The sequence below is a fragment of the Pelodiscus sinensis genome, chromosome 2 (genome assembly GCF_052426305.1).
Source record: "Pelodiscus sinensis isolate ZL-2025 chromosome 2, ASM5242630v1, whole genome shotgun sequence".
Lineage (NCBI taxonomy): Eukaryota > Metazoa > Chordata > Testudines > Trionychidae > Pelodiscus > Pelodiscus sinensis.
Genome location: NC_143053.1, coordinates 261,498,414 through 261,514,290, shown reverse-complemented (window position 1 = coordinate 261,514,290; position 15,877 = coordinate 261,498,414). Strand labels below are relative to the sequence as shown.

The 15,877-nt window shown below is 55.1% G+C and overlaps 1 pseudogene; it reads left to right on the top strand.

The window, feature by feature from the left end:
• The first annotated feature begins 8,676 nt into the window (after window positions 1–8,676).
• Window positions 8,677–15,877, top strand: part of LOC149525486 (uncharacterized) — a 28,461-nt pseudogene continuing 21,260 nt past the window's right edge.

Sequence of the window (15,877 nt, the reverse complement as noted above, 5' to 3'; positions counted from 1 at the left end):
CACTTTTTTTTGAGACATTAGGTTGTGCCTGGGCACACCCAGCACACCCCCTGCACACACCTATGGTTAAGAATGTTGACAAGTTCTGCTACCTGGGAAGTGTCCTGTCCTCTAGCACAAACATGGACCATGATGTATCTGCTCGACTAGACAAAGCCAGCTCTGATTTTAGAAAATTGACCAAATGTCTATGGAATGACCATGGTACTATACTCCATACCCAAATGGCGGTTTATCAGGTAGCTGTCCTGAATATCTTGCAGTATGGCTCGGAGTCATGGACAATATATCGTCGCCATGTTTTGAAGCTTGATCAGTTCCATGTGTGTTGTCTGAGGAAGATTGCCCACATGAATTGGTGGGACAAAATTCCTAATACAGAGGTTCTTAAGCTATGTTGTGCCATGGGGAAGGAAGTAATGATTATGAACAAACAGTTTAGCTGGATTGATCTTGTTATGAGGATGGATAATCAATGGATACCAAAGATGATCTTCTATGGCCAGCTTGCCCATGGAAAGTGCTCTGTCGGTGGTCAGTATAAGCGCTAGAAGTACATCTTAAGGCCAACGTGAAGTCATGCAGCATATCTCCCAATGATCTGGAAACTCTAGTTCAGGACAGATTGTCCTGGCAGCAAACCACTGTACAGGCTCTTAATTACTTTGAGAGTCAACATATCCAGGCACTACAGGAAAAGTGTAGGATCCAAAAAGAACATGCAATGCCTGCAGTTGACGTTTTTTGTGTGACATCTGTAATCGGCTCTGCCAATCAAGGATTGGCTTAGTCACTCACCAACGGCGTCATAGAACGTAAGATCTGTTAATCGACGGCTCGGTCCAAGAAGTCAAAGAAGAATGCAAGAATAAATATATTGCTCAAGAATGCAGGAGAATAATCAGGAAGGACAAAGCCCAATTCAAATTGTAGCTAGCAAGGTATGTGAAGGGGAACAAGAAAGGTTTGCTAGCAATAAAAGGTTGAACAGAGAGGATGTGGGCCCCTACTGGATGAGGAAGGTAACCTTGCTGGAGGCATAAGGGAATCTGTTGAAAAAGGCTTTCTTTCTTGACAGATCCCTCTCTAGACTGCTGCCTTTTGTTGACAAAGTGCTGAGTCGGCAAAACATAGAGGCCATTTTTATGCAAATGAAGCACAGGATATTTAAATCCCTGCTTCATCTGCAATGTGACCTGCCTAATCTTCATCCCTCTGCTGAAAGAGGGATGCAGTCTAGACATATCCCTAATGACAGATGATGTGGGAAAAGCTGAAGTACTCAATGCTTTTTTTTGCCTTTGTCTTCTAGATAGTATTTGGTCCTGCTATGAGGGCAGGGGACTGAACTCCATGACCTCTAGAGGTCCCTTCCAGTCCTAGTGTTCTGTGATTCACAGATATTGTCAGGTCCCATACTTCTGCACTAGAAAATACAGTATGGGAAGGAAATGGGCAGCTCTCGGTGGAGAAAGAACAGGTTAGGAACTATTTAGAAAAGTTGAACGTACACAAATCCACAGGACCAGATTTAATGCATCCAAGGGTGCTGAGGCTTTTGGAAGGTGTCATTGTGAAGTCTTTGGCCATTATCTTTGAAAAGTCGTGGAGATCAGGAGAAATCCCAGATGTTTGGAAAAAGGCAAATGCAGTGCCCATCTTTCAAGAAGGGAAGAAGAACAATCCAGGAAACTACTGACCGGTCAACCTCACTTCAGTCCCTGGAAAAAATCATGGAGGGGATCCTCAAGGAATCCATTTTGAAGCACTTAGAAGAGAGGAAATTGATCGGGAATAGTCAACATGGATTCACTGAGAGCAAGTCATTACTGAGCAACGTAATTGACTTCTGTGATGAGGCAACTGGCTCTGTGGACATGGGAAGTTGGTGAATGTGATATACCTTGAATTTAACAAAGTTTTAACATGGTCTTCCACAATTTTCTTGCCAGCATGTTAAGGAAGTATGGATTGGACACATGGATAGTAAGATGGATAGAAAGCAGGCTAGATTGACAGGCCAAACAGGTAGTAATCAACCGCTTGATGTCTATTGGTGGTCATTTTCAAGTGGAGTGCCCTAAGGATCAGTTCTACATCTTTATTAATGACCAGGATGAGGAGAACAAGTTTGCAGATGACACTAAGCTAGGGGCAGAGGTAGACACACTTGAGGTTAGGGAAAGAGTCCATAGTGACCTAACCAAATTGGAGGACTGGACCAAAAGAAATCTGATGAGGTTCAACAAGGACAAGTGCAGAGTCCTGCACATAGGATGGAAGAATCCCAAGCATTGGGAACATGAGAATTTGGGTAGGAGTCAACTGTGTGCACTTGTAGCCAAAAAGGTTAGTGGCATATTAGGGTGCATTATTGGGAAATTGCCAGTAGTTCTAGGAAAATATTTATTCCCCTTTATTCAGCACTGATGAGGCCACATCTGGAGTATCCAGAGGGTCCAATGGAGGGGAATGAAAAATGATCACGATACTGGAGCACATGACCTACGAGAAGAGGCCGAGGGACTTGAGCTTGTTTAGTTTGCAGAAGAGACGAGCGAGGGGGGATTGGAGAGCACCCTTCAGTTTCATTGAGGGTGGTTCCGAAGAGGCTGGAGAGAGGTTCTCAGTAGTGACAAATGGCAGAATGAAAAGCAATGGTCTGAAGTTGCAGTGGGGAAGGTCTAGGTTTGATATTAGGAAAAACTATTTCCCTAGGAGGGTGAGGAAGGACTGTAAGAGTTTCCTAAGGGAACAGTGTAATTTCTATGTCTGGTGGTTTCTAAATTCCAGATTGAAAAAGCTCTGGCTGGAATGAGTTAATTAGGGATAGTTCTGCTTTGGGTAGAGGTTTGGACTCAATGACCTCCCGAGGTCTCTTCCAGCCCTACAATTGTATGATTCTCCTGATAGATAGTGTGACAGAGCAGGGGTGATACGGCAGGTTAAAGAGCTTGTTGGAAAGGGAAAGAGGCAGCTCTTGCAGAGAGAGTCAGCAATCCTAAGTAGGGGCAGCTTGGTGGCTGCAAAATCAGTTAAGGCCCAGGTGAAACTAATTGGGGCTGCCTGTAGGCCTATTTAAGAACCCTGCCTGTGGGTGAGGGGAGAGAGATGTGAAAGTGTGTGGAGAACCAAGAAGGAGTTTGGAGAGCTGTGAAAGAGTTTGGAGAACTAAGGAGGAGTTTGGAGAAAGACAGGCACCTGAGAAGGAGACCAGGGAAACCAAAAGAGCAGCAAAGACTATAAGGAGGCCACAGGCCCCAAACCAAGGCAAGTCAGCCATGTACTGTGACTCTTAGACTATGGGACAGTGGGCTGAACAGGGGTCAGTGGCCCAGGAGTGGGACTGACCTTGCCACACGTGGTGCCAGAAGCGGGATGTCTTTGCTGTAGTGAGACCTTACAGCGGACCCACCCAGGGCTGTCTAGGCTGCCCTAGTAAGATGGGAGAAAAACAAAATGGAGGATATAGTAAAGGCCCACATACAAGCCACTGCAGCACATCAAGAAGCTACCTGGGTTCAGATGGCTGCCCAGCAAGAGTCAGTGCGACTACAGCAGGAGACAAACCAGCTGCTGATGAGCCAGGCTGCCCAGGATTGAGCCACCTTGCAGGAGGTAATAATGCAGATGAAGGCTCTGACCACTCAGGTACATGGCTCAGATGGAGCATGGTCCCTGTGGGCCAGCAGTTTCCTCCAGAAAATGACAAGGGAGGATGATGTGGAAGCGTTCCTCCTGGCCTTTGAGAGGACAACCCTGCAGGAAGTTTGGCCCTTAGCCCAGTGGGCCAGCATCCTGGCTCCATTTCTGGGTGGTGAGGCCCAGAAGGCATATTTCAACATGCTGGAGGAGGCCACCACCAAGTATTCCCAGCTGAAGGCTGAAATCCTTGCCAAGTCAGGAGTAACCATTGCTATCAGAGCTCAAAGGTTCCATGAGTGGCGATATGGGGAGGGCAGAGCACCAAGGGCACAACTGTTTGACCTGATCCACTTGACCCGAAAGTGGTTACAGCCAGAGACCTACAGCCTGGAGAAGATTGTGGAAATTATTGTCCTGGACCTGTTTATGAGGGGCCTACCACCCAGTCTGCGAGTCTGGGTCAGCCAGAATGACCCGTCCTCATATGACAACATGGTAACCCTCATGGATAGACAATTAATGACTAAAGGACTCTTGCAACCCCTCAGCAAAGAAGTCCAGAGAGATAAGAGAATGGGACTAGCCCCAAAGGCCCTTGGCATCCTCGAATAAGATGTGGCTGAGGAAAAGGGAGACAGAAGAGCAACCCAAGGCCGTGAAAGGACTCGGAGACCAGGGGGCAGGAAGGTCAGGGGGTAAAACCCAGTAGCCCAAGAAATAGAAGGATGCCCAGGGCAGGGTATCAATGCTATGCATGTGGGGAGATTGGGCATATAGCGACACACTGTCCAAACAAAACAGAACCCATGCAGTGTGACCTAGGAGACCTGGGAGACCCCTGCAGCCTCATACATTTGGCAGCAGTAGCAATGGCCCCCCCATCTGTACACCCGACCCGTTAAGATGAATGGAGTAGAGACCACAGCCCTGGTGGATTCAGGGAGCGCTGTCACTTTGGACTCTGGGCAGCTGATGGAACCAGACCTGCTGACCCATGCCAAGTGCACCAGGATCTCCTGTGTCCATGGAGATGTCAATTATCCTGTTGTCCCTGTACAAATAGAGATCCAGGGGAATGTCACAATGGTCACAGTGGGGGTAGTTCCGGGGCTCCCATATGCAGTTGTGATTGGGTGGGACTTCCCTGGATTTAGTGACCTGCTCCCTACAACTGAGGGAAAGGAAGAGAGCCTCCTCCCAAGCTTCCACGAATTTTCCCAGGACCTATTTTCTGAGCCTGGGGAACCCTGGAAATCAAGGCGGGAAAGTAGGGCAGCCAAGAAACTGGGCACTTGAATTCTGACCCAGAACATAAGGCAGGCCCTGGCCAGTGGGGAAACTGAGCTCACTGATAATGAAGCACTGAGAGAGGAAGATGAGCCTGAGGCTGGACGTAGCTCAGCAGGGCCCCTTGGTATGGAAGAGGCCGAAGGTTCCCCAGAGCACAGAACCGCAAGAGGAGGTTCTGGAGGAGCCGAAAGAGGGGTTGTAGCCTGGCGCACTCAATGTAAATGTGCGCCAGCGTCTCCCTCACACCACAGAAAAGGCACGTGTCGGGGGTAGGGTTGAACCGTGCCAAGTACACGCCCGTGCTCACCGCGCCATGCAGGATTCTCCAACAGATGTCCCCGGTGGGCCATGGAACCAAGGTCGAATAGAGGCTGGCCCACCGGGGCTCCCCACCCTCCATTGGTGGTAGGAGGTCCCGCCACTTGGTGTCTGGGCGGGACACAAGGGTGGGGAAGTGGAGCGTGTGAAGCACGAGCCTGTACAGGTGACTCTTTGGCGCGGTTCGGAAGGGGACCGGCTGCATCGCGTGCAGCCGGCTAAGATGACGAGGGGGAGGCAGTCGGGAAGGTACACAGGGCTTGGGGCCAATGGAGAGTTCGGGAGGGCTGGGAGTGAGGGGTGGGCGGGGTGCACCCTCTCACAGGACCTTTTCGAGGTAAACCTGAGCAGTGGGTGGCAAAGTGTCCTTCACCTCCTGAAGTATGCGCCGGGGAGTATGTAGGCTGGAGAACCCCATGCGCTGGGCGAGCACCCGAGGATCCACCCAGTCTCCCCGGCGGTAGTCCAGGAGGTCTCCGACTCTGGTGGTTTCTGCCAGGACCAACCTCCGACGCGCCGAGGGAGACTCTGCCACATGCACACGTAGATGGGGGTTGTGTAGCAGGGGCTCCGCGAGGAGGCCTGCTCCCAAGGTGGCTCCCAAGGACCTGGTCGCCGCAAGCAGCTTCCAGGTGCGGAGGAGGTCCTGGTAGAAGGCCAGCAGCCCGGAGAGGTCTCGCGGAAGACCTCTCAAATAAAAGAGCTGCCGGTCATATCGGAGCCCTCAGAAGCGGCGAAGGAAGGCGTGCACAAACGTGCTCCATGCCGGACTACCTGCATCAAAGAAGAGTCTCTGCAGGGCCCGGAGGCGGAGGACGTGAACCCGCGTGCGCAAACACGTCAGGCCCTGCCCTCCCTCCTCCAGGGGAAGATGGAGAACCCCTGGAGGGACCCAATGCAGTCCTGGCCAGAAGAACCGCAGCAGCAGCTGCTGGATACGGGCCAGGAAACCCGGGGGCGGGACCAGGGTGCTGAGACGGTGCCAGAGCATGGATAGGACCAATTGGTTAAGTACCAGTGCCCTCCCACGCAGGGAGAGGCACCGGAGCAATCCCGTCCACCTCTGCAACCGCTCAACCACCCTGGCCTCTAAACCTTGCCAGTTCTCCGGCGGAGAGGGATGCGTGGCAGAGAGAAAAACGCCGAGATAGAGCAGCTGACCCGCGCTCCACCGGACGGCTTGAAGCGCGGGTGGGAGGGAGCCCGCCTGCCACCTGGCCCCTACCACCAGGCCAGAGCTCTTGACCCAGTTGACCCGGGCGGAGGAGGCCACCGAGTAAACGGCTTGGCAAGCCTCCACCCGCGCCAGGTCTCCCGGGTCCTGGACCATGAGGAGCACGTCGTCGACATACGCCGACAGGACCAGCCTCGTCTCCGGCTCACGGAGCACCAACCCCGTCAACCTCTTGCGAAGGAGATGGAGGACGGGCTCCATGGCCAGAGTGTAGAGCTGGTCCGACAGCGGACAGCCTTGACGTACTCCCCACCCGAAGCTGACCGGTGCAGTCAGGGTCCAATTGAGCTTGACCAAGCACTCTGCGGAGGCGTACAGCACCTGGAGAAACCCCACAAAATGGGGCCCAAAGCCGAAGGCCCGCAGGGTGCCCAGGAGGTACCTGTGGTCCATCCGGTCGAACGCCTTCTCCTGATCCAAGGACAGGAGGGCGAACGACAGACCGTCCCTACACCCGAGCTCTAAGAGATCCCGGACCAGAAAGAGGTTGTCGAAGATGGTTCGGCCCGGGATGGTGTAGGTCTGGTCTGGATGAACCACGTCCACCAGCACAGACTTTAGCCTTCGGGAGATGGCTTTGGCAACGATTTTATAGTCCGTGCTGAGGAGCAAGATGGGACGCCAGTTCCTCAGATCGCGGAGGTCCCCCTTCTTGGGCAGCAAGGCAAGCATGGCTCGCCTGCACGATAAAGGGAGGACCCCGCTCTCCAAGGACTCGACCCAGACCTTGGTAAGGTCCGGGCCGAGGACGTCCCAGAACACGTGGTAGAACTCCACGTGTCAGCCTGTCCATGCCCGGGGATTTATTGGTGGGCATGAGATGGAGGGCTTCAGAGAACTCGGCCAGGGAGAGAGGCAGCTCTAGCCGGTCCCGGTCGCCTGCGCTGACCGTCGGGAGTTCGTTCCAGAGAATCCTGCGGGCGTCGGCGTCGGTCGGATCCAGGGAGTAGAGAAAGGCGTAGAAGGCACGAGCCCTCTTGCGCATCTCCACCGGATCCGTGAGGGGGGTGCCATCCTCTGCCAGAAGGAAGACGATTTGTCTTTTAGCCTCCCTCTTTTTCTCCAGGGCATAGAAGAAGCGGGAACCTCGATCCATCTCCCGAAGGAGATGGATACGAGAACGAACAAAGGCACCCCGGGCTCGAAGGTCCTCGAGGGCCCGGAGTTCCTCCCGCTTCTCCCGGTACACTCCGCAGAGGGGCGGATCCTCAGAGCCGGTGGCAAGCCGCCTCTCTAGCTCTAAAACATCCCGCTCCAACTGCTCTATGGCCGCATCCCTCCGCCGGCTGGCCCCCTGGGTGTAGTTCCGGCAGAAGAGCCACGTGCGCACCTTCCCCACATCCCACCACTGCCGTGCCGAGGGAAAGGCGCACCGCCACCCGCGCCAGGCCAGCCAGAACTCCCGGAAGGACACTACGAAGCCCACATCCTCCAGCAGGCTGTTATTGAAATGCCAGTAGGCCGGCCCCGGCCTCTCCGAAGAAAGAGAGGCCTTCACGGCCACTAAATGGTGGTCCGAGAACGGGGCCGGCCTAATGCCAGAGGAGTGGGCCCGGAAGAGATGATTGCGAGACAGATTAATGTGGTCCAACCGGGATTGGAAAGACCGATGACCCACCACCTGGACGTAGGTAAAAACCGTTTCCTCACCCAGGTGGAGGTCACGCCAGACATCCACTAGGGAGTGATGGTCTATTATCTCCCTGAGGACGTCCGCGGCGGCCGGGCACTGCTCGGGCCCCGTACGGTCCCGGTCCTCGAGGGTGCAATTGAAGTCCCCACCCAGAACCAGGCACTCGCCAGGATCCAAAGAGCCGAGGAAGGCAGACGCCCGCTGATAGAAGCAGAGCCTCTCCGAGACGGATGACGGGGCGTAGATGTTGACAAGATTTAATATCAGCCCCTCTATCCGAACCCAGAGATGTAGCAGGTGACCCTGCACGACCTCGGTGGTCCCCAGCACCTCGGGCTGCAAGTTTGGGGAGAACAGGGTAGCCATCCCGGCTTGACGGGCCGACAGGTGGCTGAAATAAACCCTGTCCCCCCACTCCAGCTGCCAGCTAGCCTCCGCGGCCAGCACTGCGTGGGTCTCCTGGGGGAATACGACAGAGTACCTCCCCTTCCGAAGGAAGGAGAGTACCTGACACCTGTGGAGGCTGGACCTGCAGCCCCGGGTGTTTAGAGTGGCAATGATGAGCGCCGGCATCGAGAGGGCTGGGGAAGATCCTTCTTGGCGGGAGTGCCAGCGGCCTCCGTTGGGCCTCGCAGCAAACCGTGACCGTGCCCAAAGGTAAGAAGGGCGTCACAGAAGCTGCGGACCCGCTGGTAAGCTGCGGCCTCCCGCCGCCCGGTCCCTTTACCCTCCCCTAGGAGGGCCCTTACTATTTGTAGGATGAGATGAAAATCTCCCCAGCACTGAAGGGCGAGAGCGACTTTGTTCTTGGAGCCTCGGATATCTTCCAAGAAATCACGCGTCTCGCCCTTCAGCGCATCTGGCATCCGGGCCTCGGGCCCTCCAATGCCTTGGGGCCAGACCTCTCCCTGAGTCCTGTGACCCATCGACACCAGGTTGCGGGGTGTCTGAAGTCCCTGCTGGGAGGACAGTTGCGGAGGGAGACCGGCCCCAGATGTGCTGGGAGCAGGAGAAATGAAAACCGCCTCCCGGGGGCCAACGTCTAGAGTAAATGTGGCAACCCCAGGGGCGGCAGTAACAGAGTAAGGGGAAGAGAAGAGTTCAGGCAGGGGATCAGGAAAGGGAGGGAGACGAGGAAGAGGGGTAGGGGGAAGAAGCGGTGGAGGATTGGGGAAGAGACAAGGATGGGGGGGAGGAGGAGGAAGAGGGGCGGGAAGCTCAGTTGGGAGGGGGTTGGAACAGGGATCAGGAGAAGGAGGTGGGCAAGAAGCCTCAGCGAAGGAGGCATTGGGATGCGGTGCCTCCTTGCAGGGCAGAGAATCGGTGGCAACGGTAGGGGTAGTAATACTCTCCCCATTGCTGGGCTCCAGTGCCACAGAGAGTGCAGCACCAGAGGCCTCAGCACCGAGGGTGACGGATATTAACGGGACCTCCCTTCCACTGAGAGCCTCAAGGGTTTCGGCGGCCGCAGCCGAAACGCTGCCGATGGCCGGGCAGACGGTCGCACCCTGGGGCAACTCAGAGGCAGGGAGAAGAGATAGCAGCGAGTCAGAAGGGGAAGGAGACGTCTGTTGTATTCCTTCCAGGACCTGATGATCCCCCTCTGAGGCAGCCGGGGTCAGCCCCAAAGCCTCCACCTCCTGAGAGAGGAAGGCGAGCCAGCTGCCCGCCACCAGATGGTGATCTTTGTCAGTGGCAAGGTCAGCGGCTGCCCCCTCAGCGGAGGTGGGAACAGTGGGAGCATCCTCCACAGATGCCCCCTCTTGCAGGGACCCCAGGAGGGAGGTGTTCACCTCTCCTGCAACCGCCGCGGTCACCTCAACCACTTCGCGGTGCTGTGAATCGTTCGAGGGCTCAGAGGGTGGGATGGTTTCAGCGTCCATCCCCATAGGTGCAGGGAGGTTTTCCTCCCCCTCAGTGGGCGGGGTGGAATGCCGAGCACGCTTTCGGCGCCTCCCTGTTGTAAGCTCCCATCCCTCAGAAGAAGGGGGCTGGCCCTGATTGGAGGAAGAGCCAGGGGACAAGGGCGCTGGTAGGAGGGCAAGGATAGATGAGGGCTGGGCAGCAGGGGAAAGGGACGCCTCCCCCTGAGGTAGGTCCTGCCCGAGTCCCGTCACTGACTCCGCCGCCCTCTCCTCTGCGGACCCGGCCTTGCCGCTTTTGGCGGTGGCAGCAACAGCACCCGCACGCTCGTCTGGGCCCTGCGGAACCCAAGCGGGATTGACGACGGTCACGGTTGGAGGAGGGGCGACCCCAGGGTTCGGACCGTCAGGGCCACCGGCGATGGTAGGGCCGGTGCCCTCCCGGGCGTCGGGGGTCCAGGGTGCCTCTCCAAACCGGGCCAGGGAACAGTCCCTTCGGATGTGCCCCGTCGCCCGACAGAGAAATCACCGGGCCTCCCCCATGGTGTAGTATACCCGATACCGGGCCCGTTGATGGGGCACCAGAAATGACCCTTCGAGGGCTTCTCCGCCACATCCTGCCGGCAGTAGTTGGATTTGTACCTGCCGGCGAAAGGAGAGGACGTGGCGGAGGGTAGGATCTTTGCAGCCCAGAGGAAGGGGACTCAGGACTGAGAGAGGCCTCCCCGGGGTGGAGAGGAAAGGCAGTAGGGCGGCATTGGGGAGGAAGGGAGGAATGGAGGACAAAACCACCCGTACGCCCAGATCCTCCAAAGGCTCGAGGGGAATGTGGACTCCCCCCACCGCCAAACCCCTTTCCACGGCCTCCTGGGCGGCGGCCTCGGACGCCAGGAAGAATACCACCTTCCCGAACATCCTAGAGGCCGCCACCACGGCCGCGGGCCCCACCACGCGTGCCAACGCCCGCACGTAGGTCTCCACGTGGGGCAAGGCCGCCACCAAGAGACAACGGACCCCGTGCCTCCTGGTCAGGGTGGGAAAGGGGCCGCGGCCGCTGGGGATGGTATTCCGGGAGGCGGCTTGGGAGGCGGCAGGTGGGAGGGTGGCGGCTACCTGGGCGTATGCCCTGGGGCCCGGGACACCGTTGCCCCCAGAGCTGGTGGAAGGAACAGGGGAGAGGGAAGGAGGGGGGGGCCGCAGCCAGCAGATGGGTCGCGGCCGGGGAGTGAGCCCTCGCCTCAGGAGGTTTTGCCTTCCGGGCGGGGCTCTTGCCCTTCTTGGTCCCCCGGCCCTTCCTACCCTTCAGGGGAAGTTCTTTAGAGGTGACTGGAGGTGCCGCGGCAGAAGCGGTCGAGGCCCCGGGGTCCTTGTCCATTTTCGCTCCCTCTACCATAGTGATGGGGGGCTCGGCAGCCTCAGAGGGGTTCTTGTTTTTAGGGGTGGGCGAGGAAGGTCTGGCAGGGGTGTCGCTGGACAACCCCTCCATTGTGGTTATAGGTGGGAAGGAAGGACAAACAAACAAACAAACAATTAGGGGAGGGAACAAGGAGGGAGAGGGAGGGGAGGAAGGAGGCTCACCGCTCCCCCCCACTAGGCTGGAAGTGGGGTGGAGGGCGACTGTTCAGAAAGGGGAAAATGGAAGGAGTGAGGAATACAGCTCCCAGCACAGGACGGTAAGAGCGGCTCCTCCGGCTGCACTGGGAATGTGAGAGGGTCAATCATTGAAAGGCATGTGGGAAGTGAAACGGTGTGTGTGTGTGTGTGGGGGGGGGGGTAACTAAAGAAGAGAGGGGGGCTCAGGCGCCGAACGAGATGCCAGAGGGGGCATGGGCACACGGGTAGAGGAGAGGGGAATGCAGGCTGTGAGGAGGGGCCTACTCAAGAAAGCAGGAGGGCAGCAAGGTACTTCAGGTCGGGGGGGGAGGAGGGGGGAAGGAAGCTAGTGTGCCCACAGGCTCTCTGTACCTGCTGCAGGACCCACCAGAGCAAGGGAGGGGCAGGGAGGCAAGCAGTGGGGCCAAGGAAGGAGATGGCCCCTGCAGCACCTGAGGCTGGGGAGGGAGCAGCAACAGCAGCCTCAGAAATGCAGGGGAGACAGCAGGGAGCAGAGGGAACCACCCCCAGTCCCAGCACCCCACAAAAGCTGTGCCAGCTGCCACCTAGGGTCCCAGATGGCAAGAGGCCCCTCACAAACACTCACCCCCCCACAAACTTGTGGAGGGGAATTAAGAACCCCAGGAGTTGCTGTAAAGCAGCCCCCTTACCTCCTCCACTCCAGAGGGAGTAGCAGCTGCAGGAACGGTGAAGTTCAGGCCTGCAACTGTGAAAAAGGGGCCAGGCAGTCACCAAAGAGATGGAAAATGGGGGTCCTGCTCCATCCACCAGGGTGAGGCAGCAAAGTCCCCCCGTCCACCCCCACACCCCCAGCAGCTCCTGCAGCCAGCTGAGGGGTGGGGGTGGGGAAAGGCTGCCTGCAGACAGAGTAGGCAGAAAGAAGAGAGGACCTAGCCCAGAGTGTAGCCAGGGCCTGCCTGCCACAACCCCAGTGGCCCCCCCCACACCCCTCCCAAAAAGTGGAGGGGAGGGGTGCAGGGAAGGAAAAAGCACAACAAGCCCAGACCAGCAGCCTGCCGTGCTCAGTGGAAGAGTGGTTCCTTTTCCACTCCAGTCAGGAAACAGAGCTGGGGGGTGCAGCCAGTTCCAGAGCTTGGTGGAAGGGGAAAGAGAAGGAGAGAGTCAGCAACCCAGGCTAATTAGGGGCAGCTGGGTCAGGGCGGCTGCAAAATCAATTAAGGTCCAGGTGAAATTAATTGGGGCTGCCTGCAGGTCTATTTAAGAACCCTCCCTGTGGGTGATGGGAGAGAGCTGTGAAAGAGTGTGGAGAACTAAGGAGGAGTTTGGAGAACTGAGAGACAGTTTGGAGAAAGAGATAGGCACCTGAGAAAGAGACCCGGGAAACCAAAAGAGCAGCAAAGACTACAAGAAGGCGACAGGCCCCAAACCAAGCCGAGTCAGCCATGTACTGTGACTCTTAGGGTGCGTCTAGACTGGCAAGATTTGGCGCAAAAGCAGCCACTTTTGTGCAAAAACTTGCCAGCTGTCTACACTGGCCGCTTGAATTTGCGCAAGAACACTGACGATCTCATGTAAGAATTCAGTGCTTCTTGCGCAAATACTTTGATGCTCCCGCTCAGGGAATAAGCCTTCTTGCGCAAGAGGGCCAGTGTAGACAGGCACCTTAATTTTTTGCACAAGAAAGCCCGATGGCTAAAATGGCCATAAGAGATTTCATGCACAAAATTGCGTCTATGCTGGGCACGGATACTTCTGTGCAAAAGCACTTTTTGCGCAAAAGCATCCGTGCCGATCTAGATGATCTTTTGCTGAAATACTTTTAATGGAAAAACTTTTCCGTTACAAGTATTTCCACAAAATCATGCCAGTCTAGATACAGCCTTAGACTGTGGGACAGTGGGCTGAGCAGGGGTCGGGGTCCCAGGAGTGGGACTGACCTTGCCACAGTAGATAGATAGATGTTATTTGTATTGCAGAATAATGAAAATAATCCTTGATCTATACATTTTGTCTGAATTTTGTTTGTTGAATTCGGATTCTGATTTCACGTGACTGCAGTTTCAGTTTGAGCTGCTGTGGCAGTTGGGTCTGAGTGCCTGACCCTTTGTTCCCTTGATTGCTCTCTTGATTGCATCTGGTCAGCCTTCCCCTGTGTGACTCATGAGGGGGCAGGCCTGGCCTAGGGAAGCAGGCTTCAAAAGCCAGAAGCAGAGCGACCAGGGGGCTGCAGACAGGGAAGTTTGAAAGGGAGTTTGACAGAGGGAGGCCTACAATGGTCAGGAAGACCCGCAACACCTGTGCCAGCACCGCTTCTGTCTCCTCCACCTGCACCTGTAGCCAGACAGACCACCTGAGCATGGATGCCTCTACCCAGATCCTGATGTGGTTTTGCAGGGACTGTGGCTTGCAATTCCCACTTACTGATATCCAGGCTGGGGAGATCATCCAATGCGAAAGGTGCCTGCTCGTGGACTCTCTCAGGCAGCAGGTGGCAGAGCTACAGGAGGAGGTGGCTAGGTTGAGGAGCACCCGAATCCATGAGCAATTCCTGGACTGTGTACATGTGGAGATAGCTGAGGTAGCTGTCTCAGTACACAGGACTGCGGGCACACCACTGGTGGAGGAGGAGACGGCTCAGGGTGGACACTGGCAGTTGGTTACTTCTGGCAGCAGGCACTGCTCCGGCACTACTCCACCCCTGCTCTGAACCCTCCTTTCGTGGTACTAGAAAACTGTTATACAGGAGATAAGGAACCACCCCCTACAACGGAGGAGAAGCCTGGTACCCCCAAGGCGGGGAGGTCTGCTGCCACCACGGCGAATAGAAAACTTAGGGTTCTGGTGGTCGGAGACTCTTCTGAGGGGACAGAGGCGCTGGTCTGTAGCCCTGACATTTCATCTCGGGAGGTGCTGTCTGCCGGGGGCCCGTATCCGAGACGTTACGGAGGCATTGTTGAGGATTATCCGGCCCTCTGACTACTACCCCATGCTACTCATCCATGTGGGCACTAATACTGTGAGGTGTGACACTGAGCGGATCAAGTGTGACTACAGGGCTCTGGGAGTCGGGGTGAAGGAGTTTGGAGCGCAGGTGGTATTCTCTTCGATCCTTCCTGTCAAAGGTAGGGGCCTGGGAAGAGACAGGTACATGCTGGAGGTGAATGCCTGGCTGTGAGGATGGTGTTGCCAGGAGGGTTTTGGCTTCCTCGACCATGGGATGCTATTCCAGGGCGGACTTCTGGGCAGAGATGATGTCCACCTTTTGAGGAGGGGGAAGTTCCACGAGGAGTACCGGTAGTTCGAATTAGAGATTCTAATTCGAACTACCTACTCCATGCTGCGTGTAGCTAAGGCCACAGAGTCCACACTAAGAAGGATTTAAAAATGGCAGCCCCCGGCAAGATGTAAATGAAACCTGGGATATTTAAATCCCGGGCTTCATTTGCAACTTTTAACATCTACATTAGCCACCCTAGGTCGAACTAGGGTGGCAGTGTAGACATACCCTGGATTAGGCTAAAAGGGGTAAAAACAAGGGTGATGTCATGCTAGGAGTCTACTACAGGACACCTACCCAGGTGGAAGAAGTGGACAAAGCTTTTTTTAAACAACTAACAATATCATCCAAAGCCCAAGCTTTGGTGGTGATGGGGGACTTCAACTATCCATATATATGTTGGGAAAATAACAAAGCGGGGCACAGACCATCCAATAAGTTATTGGACTCCATTGGAGACAACTTTTTATTTCTCAAGTTTGACAATGCAACCTGGGGGAAGTTGTTCTAGATTTGATCCTAACAAATAGGGAGGAACTGGGAGAGAATTTGAAAGTGGAAGGCAGCTTGGGTGAAAGTGATCATGAAATCACAGAGTTCACAATTCTAAGGAAGCGTAGAAGGAAGAACAGTAAAATAGAGGCCATGGATTTCAGGAAGGTGGATTTTGATAAGCTCAGAGAACTGATAGGTAAGGTCCCATGGGAATCAAGACTGAGAGGAAAAACAACTGAAGAGAGTTGGCAGTTTTTCAAAGGGACATTGTTAAGAGCCCAAAAGGAAGATATTCCGCTGCATCGGAAAGATAGAAAATATGGCAAAAGACCACCTTGGCTTAACCATGAGATCTTGCATGATAAAAAAATAAAAAAGGAGTCCCATAAAAAATGGAAAATAGGACAAATTACAAAGGATGAATATAGGCAAACATCACAGGAATGCAGGGGCAAGATTAGAAAGGCAAAGGCTCAAAATGAGCTCAAACTAGCTACGGAAATAAAGGGAAACAAGAAGACTTTTTATAAATAGAATAATAATTAGAA